Below are 13,218 nucleotides of genomic sequence, written 5' to 3' on the forward strand. Positions count from 1 at the left end.
CACAAGGCCCGACTGACGTAGGTTTCATGAACATTACACCATACCAGGTCACCCTCAAGGAAGGAGTGGTGCTGCCACGGATTAGACAATATAAAATTCCACCTGAAGCTGAAGTAGGGTTGCTGAAAATTATCGATGAACTCATCGCACAAGGGGTGGTGATAGAGACAGATTCAAACATATGCAATTCACCTGTTCTTGCTATTCTTAAAAGAACTGATCCCAATGCATCACCTGTCTATAGATTAGTTGTGGACCTGCGAGAATTAAACAAATGTGTGGTGCCACAGTACCCTGTGGTCCCGGACATTTCTTCATTATTGACTGCCATTGATGCGAAGGCTACGTTCTTTACAGTTATCGATCTGAAGAACGCCTTTTTCAGTATCCCAATACATCCGGACAGCCAATATCTTTTTGGTTTCAGTTTAAAAGGCCGCAGCTTCAGATTCACAAGAGCACCACAGGGCTTCACGGAAAGTCCTAGCATCTACAGTCAGGCACTCAAAAGACAACTAGACAGTATTCATATGCCTACCACTACAGCACTGATACAGTATGTAGATGACATTCTCATTACTGCACGATCGGAAACTGACTGTGAAAATGCATCACTCACTGTTTTACATTTCCTGGCTGACAAGGGGCACAAAGTGTCCCCTTCGAAGTTACAATTCTGTGAACAGCAAGTGGCGTACCTTGGGCACTTGCTATCCAAGGAGGGTAGGCGACTGACACCAGAACGTTTTCAATTGATTTCTGGCCTTTCACAGCCCAAGACACAAAAGGAAGTATGTGCATTCATTGGCCTCACTTCATATTGCAGGCAGTGGATTCCCCAATATGCTTACATAGCCAAGCCCCTAATACAGTTGACGACACAGGAGGTAGCTTCTACTAAAGTCCTCCCTTGGACACAAGAACACACTGTGGCATTTGAAGAATTAAAAAGAGCTCTATGTCAAGCACCAGTTTTAGCGATCCCTGATTACAACAAATCTTTTATGCTTTTTGTGACAGAGCGAGATGGAACAGCACTATCTGTCCTAACACAAGATCATGCAGGAAAACACAAGCCCTGTGCTTATTTTTCTAGTACATTGGACCCAGTAGTACAGGCTTTGCCTGCGTGCCTAAAATCTGTTGCAGCAACAGCCTTAGCCATAAGACAAAGTGACTCGATAGTGCTGGGCCACCCCCTGACAGTACAAGTACCGCACGCAGTGGAGGTTCTCTTGAACCGAACACAAACACAACACCTGACTGTAGCGAGACTGACAGGTTATGAGCTGACGTTATTTCAACCACACATAGAGATCAGACGATGCAACATACTGAATCCTGCTACTCTTTTGCCCTCCAGTACAGAAAACGTTTCCCCACATGACTGTGTTGAAGTAATACATACCGTGACTAAACCAAGACAAGACTTGACAGATGTTGCACTCCCAGACCCTGACCTAACACTCTGGTGCCGATCACGATCCGGCAAAAACCGGGTACGAATCGTCGGACGGAGCATAATCTCCGCCCGACGCGTACCCGGTCGTCAAATTTTACAAACAAGGAATTACGATTCGCACGGGTACACCATTACCGTACGATTCGTAAAAAAGCCCAACCGAACAAAAAACACCTACCAATGCGATCCGGGAAAGCGCCGACCTGACGTCGGGACGCACGCAGCCAGCCATTCACGACCCAGGAATCACGATTCGCACCGACGTCACCCCGCACGGTGAATATTTTGCGGCAGCCAAAAACTGCCGGGAAATCAGGACGACGCGAACAAGGACCACCAGTACGCGACGGACAGACGACGCCGCGAACAAGGAGGACCAGTACGCGACGGACAGACATGGACCCGAACCTACGAGTCATCCCTGCCCTCATAGCAGTACACCTCCTCTACAGGTTACGACGCAGACGCCGCAGAAGGTCAGAATAACTAAGGGAGGGGGGAAAGTGGGGTGGGGTGGGGGTGGCACGACCAGGGCAGGCCACAAAACAACCACATGAGTCACACACCACACATGGCCTGGACATACCTGACTCCCATGCCCTGGTCACCACGAGGGGGTGGGGGCGTGTCCTGATAAGCCAGCGACCGCCACAACGGAAGTCCGTCACCACGCGAACCGGCAACACAACCAGACAGGTACGTCCCGTACCCACGCCTGAAGAGCGTGGGTACGAGTCGGACCACGCCCACACACGTCACCCCAACAATGGCGGGACGGATCGCACCCACGTGGCAAAGGCCTGGGTACGGGCCGCACAAACATCACATAGCGTGGGGACGGATATGTATGGACCCTACCCCCACCACGTATGCAAGGAGCGTACCCCCCACCCCAACAGTGTAAGTACGACCCGTACCCCCACCCGCGTATGCATGCAGCGTACCCCCCATGCCAACAGTGTAAGTACGACCCGTACCCCCACCCGCGTATGCATGGAGCGTACCCCCCATGCCAACAGTGTAAGTACGACCCGTACCCCCACCCGCGTATGCATGGAGCGTACCCCCCATGCCAACAGTGTAAGTACGACTCGAACCCCCACCCACGAATGCAAGGAGCGTACCCCCCACCCCAACAGTGTAAGTACGACCCGTACCCCCACCCGCGAATGCAAGGAGCGTACCCCCATGCCAACAGTGTAAGTACGACCCGTACCCCCACCCGCAAATGCAAGGAGCGTACCCCCCATGCCAACAGTGTAAGTACGACCCGTACCCCCACCCGCAAATGCAAGGAGTGTAACCCCCAGCCCAACAGTGCAAGTACGACCCGTACCCCCACCCGCGGACGTACGGAGCGTACCCCCCATGCCAACAGTGTAAGTATGACCCGTACCCCCACCCGCGTATGCATGGAGCGTACCCCCATGCCAACAGTGTAAGTACGACCCGTACCCCCACCCACGAATGCAAGGAGCGTACCCCCCATGCCAACAGTGTAAGTACGACCCGTACCCCCACCCGCAAATGCAAGGAGTGTAACCCCCAGCCCAACAGTGCAAGTACGACCCGTACCCCCACCCGCGGACGTACGGAGCGTACCCCCCATGCCAACAGTGTAAGTACGACCCGTACCCCCACCCGCGTATGCATGGAGCGTACCCCCCATGCCAACAGTGTGAGTACGACCCGTACCCCCACCCACGAATGCAAGGAGCGTACCCCCCATGCCAACAGTGCAAGTACGACCCGTACCCCCACCCGCGGACGTACGGAGCGTACCCCCCATGCCAACAGTGTAAGAACGACCCGTACCCCCACCCGCGGACGTACGGAGCGTACCCCCCATGCCAACAGTGTAAGAACGACCCGTACCCCCACCCGTGGACGTACGGAGCGTACCCCCAGCCCAACAGTGTAAGTACGACCCGTACCCCCACCCGCGAATGCAAGGAGCGTACCCCCCTGCCCAACAGTGTAAGTACGACCCGTACCCACACCCGCGGACGTACGGAGCGTACCCCCACCACACCAGTGTCAGTAGACTCGTACCCTCACCTCGAATGCATTGTGCGTACCCCCACCGTGTATGTGCCAAGCGCACATATCCAGAAATCGGAGGTGTGTGTGCAGAGTCCACCCAGCAGTGCCCTGAGACAGGAGGGGTGGGTGCAGAGTCCTCCCAGCAGTGCCCAGACACAGGAGGGGTGGGTGCCTATCACTCCCAGCAGTGCCCTGAGACAGGAGGGGTGGGTGTGGAGTCCCCCCAGCAGTGCCCAGACACAGGAGGGGTGGGTGCAGAGTCCTCCCAGCAGTGCCCTGAGACAGGAGGGGTGGGTGCAGAGTCCTCCCAGCAGTGCCCAGACACAGGAGGGGTGGGTGCAGAGTCCTCCCAGCAGTGCCCTGAGACAGGAGGGGTGGGTGCAGAGTCCTCCCAGCAGTGCCCAGACACAGGAGGGGTGGGTGTGGAGTCCTCCCAGCAGTGCCCTGACACAGGAGGGGTGGGTGCCTATCACTCCCAGCAGTGCCCAGACACAGGAGGGGTGGGTGCAGAGTCCTCCCAGCAGTGCCCAGACACAGGAGGGGTGGGTGCCTATCACTCCCAGCAGTGCCCTGAGACAGGAGGGGTGGGTGTGGAGTCCCCCCAGCAGTGCCCAGACACAGGAGGGGTGGGTGCAGAGTCCTCCCAGCAGTGCCCTGAGACAGGAGGGGTGGGTGCAGAGTCCTCCCAGCAGTGCCCAGACACAGGAGGGGTGGGTGCAGAGTCCTCCCAGCAGTGCCCTGAGACAGGAGGGGTGGGTGCAGAGTCCTCCCAGCAGTGCCCAGACACAGGAGGGGTGGGTGTGGAGTCCTCCCAGCAGTGCCCTGACACAGGAGGGGTGGGTGCCTATCACTCCCAGCAGTGCCCAGACACAGGAGGGGTGGGTGCAGAGTCCTCCCAGCAGTGCCCTGAGACAGGAGGGGTGGGGGCCTATCACTCCCAGCAGTGCCCTGAGACTGGAGGGGTGTGACACATGTGTGTGAGGCCAGAATTATCCACATGCATACTGGCTACAAGGGAACATGTCCCCATGAACTCATGTCAACAGACTCCACACACAAGTACAGTGATCACCAAGGATGCCACGATTGTCGCAGGTGGAGACATGGCCCTGCATGCATGGCCAAAGTAGAAGGGCTCCGTCACACACACAGCTCATGTAGACACAGCTCTGCGCTAAACATTGGGAACACCCTGCAGGGAAGAAAGCTGGGTACACAGAGGAAGGAATACACCCTTGGACAAGTGCACCATGCAGTAACTGCCTACATGAACAAAGAAAGTTAGCCAACACCTTGTGATGGCACACAGATCACAGGGTCCCACCAATGAGCAGTACACTACTACATATCCCACACACCCAAACCCTTACACACCACCCAAAACCATGTAGCAGCCCCACCAACACCAATACCAGCATAGCAGTAGTGTGATAATGAAAACAAAATTAAGCTTTATTCAGCAGGAGCACAATGTCCGTGGATCGCAGGCAGTTCAATCTTCACAAAGCCCATAGGGCAGTCAATGATTCTCAGCTGGATGGGGGACACAGTGGGATGCGTGTCCCCTACCTTGCCTGCACAGTCAAATGGCATCGTCTTCCACACTGGTGAGGGCATCAGGGGGGGGGGGGGAGCAACAGGCACCGCAGGGACATCAGGGCAAAGGGGCGGCGTTGTGGGTGCAGGGATGGAGGACTCCACCACAGGGGGTGGGTCAGTGCCAAAGGCGGAGGCCAGGATGGCACTACACACCTTTGCAACGTCCTCCAGGGAGTCCCCTGCACCCGAAGGGACCTCAGGCCCCAAGGAGGGGGGGGGGTCAGAGGGATGGGTCGCAGCGCCACCGGGGGAGGGTGGAGACAGGGGGGGAGACTCAACCACCCTGACCGGGGACCTCCTTGACCGCTTGCGTGGTGGTGTAACTGTGGGGCTCAGGGACAGAGCGGCCATGAAGGAGTCCTTGGGGGAGATGTGGCCAGGAGAGCTGAGGGGAGGGGATTTGGAGGGAGTGGACTGGGTGGAATGCGGACTCCCACTATGGCTGCGTGTCACACGTTTGCCCCCCGACCCAGTGGGTGTGCCTACCTCACCCTGTGTGTGCGTGTCAGGAGGAGTGCGGTGGACCTTCCCTGCTGGTGTGGTGCCCGTGTCCGTTGATGTGGGTGCATGCCGACGTCTGGGTGTACGTGTGACAGGCATGGGAGTGGGAAGTGTGGATGGGGCAGGGGTAGGTGGGGGGAGGTCGCGCTGCAGGAGACCCACTGCTGCAGTCAGTGTGGAGTCGATGGACCTCAGCAAGTTGCGTTGGTCAGCCTGCGATGAATGAATGCCCTCCAAGAAAGCCTCGATGTTGGTGAGGGTTTTGCCGTGGGCATGGAGGACATTAAGGATCGCAGCCTGACCAACCTGCAGTTGCCGCTGGATGTCCACAGACTCAGCATTGGCGGCAGCAGTGGAGACAGGGGCAGGGGGTGCGGTGCCTGGCAGGAAGGAGACATGCTGTGACCGGGCACGCTGGGAAGGGACACGAGCAAGTGGGAGGCAGCTGGTGGAAACTGAGGGGGCGGTGCGAGGTGTTGTTCCGCTGTCAGCTGCTGGTGCAGCCTCCGCCCACTCGGAGACATCGTCCCCGGACCTGTCAGCTTCGTAGTCTGATGTGCCAGTCGACAGGTCCTCGGCCACACTCTCCTCCGCCTCTGTCCCACTCGATGTGCCAGACCCGATGTCACGGCTGGCACTGGTGCTCGGTCCCTCCGCCTGGTCTGTGTCCATGTCTCCCTCTGTGTCCCCCGACGATGCTGTGGGCAGGGTGGAGAGACAGAAATTATTCAGACACCTGTACACATCTGTCACATGAGTCCAATCTACATAGGTAACATTGCATGGCCTGAAAAGGAAGATCCCTAACATCTACTGAACAGGGTACCGATGTAGGGCATGAAACACACAGTTGGTTGATCCACCATGCCACTGAAATACCATGGAGAGCATGAGACAATAGCTAAACACAGGAAAAGGAGTCTGACATAGCACCCAGGCCCTGGGGACAATCCAGCACTGCATCTGCACCACACAGCGTTGGCGAAAATACCGATGACCAGGGACCATATCCATGAACTTGAGACACATGCTGCATAGGTAATGCTGAAAACATGCACAACATGACTCGGTCACTGCACATTGCGTGTGTGTCCAGGCACATCACACACTGCCCAGACCCAGCAAGTGGTAATCAGGATTTAACACATAGGCATTGCCCGCCCCAACAAGACCCTACACGAGGCAAATTGTGGAGACACAGGTGGCACCAACATCTCATGGTCTGGGTGATACACACAGGGGCAGGCAAAAAGCAAGATTGGACGCCAAACAGCCAAGGTGCGCCTGTACAAATAATGAGGTACCAGTGCCCATCCTCAGATGAGTATAACAAGACACACAGGCACTGGCAACTGTGAGTATGAAGAAGGACAATCAGGTCAGGCTGCACAGTGGACACCTGTACAAATTAGCACGTCTATATACATGGTGACAGGGGACAATGGCACAGAGCACAACTTACGCTGTAGACACTGACAGTGGCCACGTTTATGATGACACATACACCACTGAGGCAAAGGTGCCCCAGGGGACAGTAGTGGGCACGCAACTACATGCTACTGAATGGTAATGACTGCAACACACGTCACCATCCCTGCACTATGTGTATCGCACACTCATGCACATCATGTCACAGGCCACTACATAGGACATGCGCGCTGTAAGGCATGACACATGAGAGACCAACTCCCATGTCTGGAGTCAGCATCAGTGCCAACTGACATGGAACCCACATGCAGTGAACTTGACAGTGCACAGGCAAGGTCCCACAACCTGTTACACACCACCCCCACACATGATGCTACAGACATTGTTCCCGTGGACAAAGCGCCAGCCTACATTACCCTGTGAAGGAGTGACTACACACAGACCAGGGAACACATTGCAAGGAGGGGAAGGGTGGCAGGGGCACAGCGCTATACTGGGGCAAACAGGATCTGCACAGCACCTTTAAACCCTGCCAGTGGATTCATGCTACTGTGCCCTTACAAATGCCGGTGACACACAACAAACACACATGTACCTACCCCCTTCCGGCTGCTGTATCGCCTATAAGCGCCTCTCAAGGTCTGGAAAGACCACCGGCAGCACACGCCTGTGGAGGTGGCTCAGACGGCGGCGGCCGCGGTTCTTGTGGCTCTCAGGTGAGTCCCCCAGCAGGAGCCGTGCAATCCTCCGCGTCCAGCACCGGATATCCTGCCAGCGTTTCCTCACCTGGGCCAGGCGCCGCCTCCGACCATCCACACCCCTCACGGCACTGACGGCGGTCAGCCAGATCTGCTCCTTGGCAGTGGCGCCTACCTGTGAGGAGGAACAAGTGACACCACATCAATACACCAGCCACATGTCACAGAGAGACATATGGGTACAAATTAGCTGGTAACAACAAGGCATGTCATGCAGCCAACGCATTGCACCTTTGTCATAGGGACATCATCCCCTGGTGAGGGAAAAAGCACTACGTGCCACAGTGGGTACACAGGTGGAATGATGGCAATGTCACAATCAATGATCAAGGCTCACACTGTGCATCACACCCACCCCTCCTGTCTCAGGGCACTGCTGGGAGGACTCCACACCCACCCCTCCTGTCTCAGGGCACTGCTGGGAGGACTCTGCACCCACCCCTCCTGTGTCAGGGCACTGCTGGGAGGACTCCACACCCACCCCTCCTGTCTCAGGGCACTGCTGGGAGGACTCCGCACCCACCCCTCCTGTGTCAGGGCACTGCTGGGAGGACTCCACACCCACCCCTCCTGTCTCAGGGCACTGCTGGGAGGACTCTGCACCCACCCCTCCTGTCTCAGGGCACTGCTGGGAGGACTCCGCACCCACCCCTCCTGTCTCAGGGCACTGCTGGGAGGACTCCGCACCCACCCCTCCTGTCTCAGGGCACTGCTGGGAGGACTCTGCACCCACCCCTCCTGTCTCAGGGCACTGCTGGGAGACATCAGGCACCCCCCCCTGGGACCCCCCCGACAGTACATGGCATGTGTGTTACACCTGGACGCAATGGCAGAAGTCACAGTCACCACATAGGGACAGTCTGTGGCAGTGGCCTATGCACTCACCTGATAACCTGGTCGCCCATACAGCATGGAGTACTGTGGGAGGATCACATCCAGCAGAGCCATGTTCTCCTCCAGGGTGAATGGCTGTGTCCTCTCCACAGCCCTTGACATGGTTCCAGGGAATCAGTAGCAGCAGCTGGGTCGACGAATGCAAAGATGTGCAGGCAAGTGCTCCCTCATGGGACCTGGCTGCCTTATATGTGCCCTTCTGCCCAGTCTCATGCACAGGAGTACAGAGAGATTGGTCACTCACATTTGCATCCTATGTTTCCACCAATCCCTTCAAACCTAGCAGTCTGTGGGTTCTCGATCGGTTTCATTCTCCTGCATGATGTCAGCCCCACAAACACATTGCAACAAAGTAGACAAATCCCAACTGACTTCTGCTGTGCACCTTCCAGAACAATTTCGAATTTTGAACTTGGTCTCCATGACAACCAGCATGCATGTAGGCCTTAATACTTGTCCCCTATGTAATTTGGAGCATCACACACAGGTACGGTGCGTGTGGGGGCCCTAGGGCACCCCAAATGCATGGCAACGGCCCGTACATGCATGCCTACGCTCTCCATCACTTTTGGTCTGCACGCGTATGCGTACCCGTAGTGGTACGGACCGTACACTCGCATCTACGCTCTCTATCACTATGGGTCTGCACGCGTATGCGTACCCGTAGTGGTACGGACCGTACACTCGCATCTACGCTCTCTATCACTATGGGTCTGCACGCGTATGCGTACCCGTAGTGGTACGGACCGAACACTCGCATCTACGCTCTCTATCACTATGGGTCTGCACGCGTATGCGTACCCGTAGTGGTAGGACCGTACACTCGCATCTACGCTCACTATCACTATGGGTCGGCACGCGTATGTGTACTCGTAGTGATAGTGAGCGTAGATGCGAGTGTACGGTCCGTACCACTACGGGTACGCATACGCGTGCAGACCCATAGTGATAGAGAGCGTAGATGCGAGTGTACGGTCCGTACCACTACGGGTACGCATACGCGTGCAGACCCATAGTGATAGTGAGCGTAGATGCGAGTGTACGGTCCGTACCACTACGGGTACGCATACGCGTGCAGACCCATAGTGATAGAGAGCGTAGATGCGAGTGTACGGTCCGTACCACTACGGGTACGCATACGCGTGCAGACCCATAGTGATACAGAGCGTAGATGCGAGTGTACGGTCCGTACCACTACGGGTACGCATACGCGTGCAGACCCATAGTGATAGAGAGCGTAGATGCGAGTGTACGGTCCGTACCACTACGGGTACGCATACGCGTGCAGACCCATAGTGATAGAGAGCGTAGATGCGAGTGTACGGTCCGTACCACTACGGGTACGCATACGCGTGCAGACCCATAGTGATAGGGCCGTACACTCGCATCTACGCTCTCTATCACTATGGGTCTGCACGCGTATGCGTACCCGTAGTGGTACGGACCGAACACTCGCATCTACGCTCTCTATCACTATGGGTCTGCACGCGTATGCGTACTCGTAGTGGTACGGACCGTACACTCGCATCTACGCTCGCCATCACGATGGGTACACATACGGCAGCACTCCCACAGTGATTTGGGAACATGCACAGGCCCTCTCAGCAGCAGTACGGCGGATTTTACACATCACTGTGGTGATAGGCGACACACATGTAGGAATAGGGCGGACATACTTGTCCATGGATGGACATACTTGTCCAGGAATGGACATCAAGGCATCGTCTGTGCATTACCACATGTGTGGGGCACAGGTGTCACAGGCTGTGATGTGGAACATGCCTCCTGAGTGGAGAAGGCACCAGATGTATGATGAGATGTGTACATGTGTACTGTGTGAGGGTGCAATGTGTGCCAGGCATGCCCTTGACTCCTTTGACATGTGTGCATGTGGGACTGCGCACTTGGGGTGAGCGTCACTGGCATGGCACGGACACCAACACACGGAAGTGTCCCATTATGCCCGGTACAGGGGTCATGACACATGACTCATCACTACCCACAGTGCACAATGTGACTATGCCATATATGTGTACGGGATTTACATCGGGTTGATGTTGTAGCACCCTCAAAAGCTGCAGCCGTTGCAGCAACCAACATGTGGCTGTGTGTAGATTGTCATTGCACACTGTTCCCAACACCATGCCACATGTGTTATCGGATGTGAGGTGCACATGTATGCAAGGGACACGGAGTAGCGTGACAAGGCCATGTCAGCAAACTCACAAGGAATGTGTGGGGAGTCATGACATGTGCACCTTCATGGCAAGGTGTGTGGGCTGGACTAGTGTAATGTCATGTGACCTGTGGCTCAAGTGTTCCGCTGCCAGTCTCTGCAATCGGCATCACACTTCTGCTAATGTGTGGGTGTATGTCACTCCTGTCTTGCGTCGGGCAGTGCACTTGCACTGGGACACAGCTATTTTCATGGCGTGGCATGGGGAGGTTCTCAATCACCGTGTGTAGCTGGGTCTTGGAAGGAGTGTCACCTTGCATCCATACGTGTCCTGGGCATGTAGCACATGCCTGACTCCCTATGTGGCATGTGTGTATTGCCAGATTTACATGTGCTCAGTAGACATGAGTTGTTCTCGTAGTGCACTCACTCTTCCTTGTCACTTCCAAATTACTGCAGAGCGCCTCCTGTTGCCCGAAGAATTCCAGACTTGGCCACCATGCAGGAGAATGACACGATCCGGCTCTACCGCTTCACCCAACCGTTGATTCTGGAGCTGACGGCGAGACTGGCACCACACCTGCAACCGCAGCACAGGTATCCTACGGCACTGACACCCCAGCTGAAGGTAATGGCTGCCCTACATTTCCTTGCCACGGGTACCTTCCAATATACCATAGCTCATGTTGGTGGCATTTCCCAGAGCATGTTCAGCGGTGTGCTGCATGATTTCTTGGAGGCCATGTTGATTCACCTGGATGACTTCATCAAGTTCCCAACCCCTGAACAGATGACTGAGGTCAAGCGTGGTTTCTATGCCCTGGGAGGGATGCCCCATGTCATTGGGTCCATAGATGGGACACATGTAGGTTTGGTACCACCACACGCACGGGAGGTGGCGTACCGCAATCGGAAGCACTACCACTCCATCAATGCCCTTGTGGTGTGTCTGTCCAACATGGTGATTTCACATGTCTGTGCTCGTTTTCCAGGATCAGCACACGATGCCTACATCATGAGGCGTAGCGGGATGCCTGATATGATGATGCAGCTGCGCAACGAACGGGCATGTGTTGTTGGTGGGTACAGTCTGTCTGTCCTGTATTCTGTTTGGCCGAGCAGCACTACCGCTTCGCCAGTTCTAACGATATCCATGTGCTTTCCATTTAGGGGACGCTGGCTATCCCAACATGCCTTGGCTGCTGACACCTCTCCGCAACCCCATCACGCCGGCCCAGCTCCGCTACAACACCGCCCATGGCCGGACAAGGCGAGTGATTGAGAGGACGTTTGGCATGCTGAAGAGCCGATTCAGGTGCCTCCACAAGACCGGCGGCGCACTCCCATATGCCCCGGCGAAGGTCTGCAAGATCTTCATGGTCTGCTGCATGCTGCACAACATGGCAGTTGAAAGAGCTGTGCCACTCATCCTGAATCAACATGACGAGGACCATCCACCCGTGGAGGACGAAGGGCTTGGCAATGGGGCTAGTGATGTGGAGGATGTGGAGCCGCAAGAGGACATCCGGACTCGGCTCATACGCGACTTCTTTGCTTAGTGGTGAGTACCAGTGTCTGAGTGTGCACGCCTTGGTCCCCGTGTGGCATGTGTTGTGATGCGTGTCTCCACCTGCATGTATGGCACGTGAGTCAGATGTGTGTGTGGGTGTGTCACTGGAGTGATGGTGGCAGTGATGGTAGTATTTCCACACTCATAATTGTGACCTAGCATGTTGTCATCCATACATGTGTCGAGTCAATGCACATGCAAGTGGCTGTGCTTTTTGTGGCTGACTTCTTGTGTGTCTCTCTTCCCCAGGTTCCTGCGCATGCCGTCTTCTGGTTGCATTGTTGTGGCACTGCTATTCCTCATGGACATGGCATCGTGGGCTGACTCAGCGTTATAGGCACGGACACGTTTGGAAGTCTCCATGGGGTAAGGGATGCATCTGGGGTGTATTGGGTGTGGCAGTTGTTCACGATGTGTGCACACTGCCCCGGTCGGGGTTTGGTTCCTCTGCAGACATGTGGCATCCCCATGGGACACGACATGCAGCTGGGTACACCTGAATAGATGGGCTGCCTGGTTGTCAGTCATCAGTGATGGGATAGTGAATTGTGATGAAGGCATCAATGTGTGTGACACTGCCCTCGGACACATACGGTTAACATTGTCTTGACATGGCGTGGGATTCCCACATCAGCGGATGTATGGTGTATGGCAGTCTCTCCGTGAGCAGCTGTGGGTATTTAGCTGTTATTCGACACTTGTGTGCCAGTTCCATGGCTATCACGCATTTGTGCTGCAGAAGGGGGGTGCCAGTGTTGGAGCCACATGTTACTCCACATGATGTGTT

This window comes from Triturus cristatus, chromosome 1_1 (assembly GCF_964204655.1).
Source record: "Triturus cristatus chromosome 1_1, aTriCri1.1, whole genome shotgun sequence".
Lineage (NCBI taxonomy): Eukaryota > Metazoa > Chordata > Amphibia > Caudata > Salamandridae > Triturus > Triturus cristatus.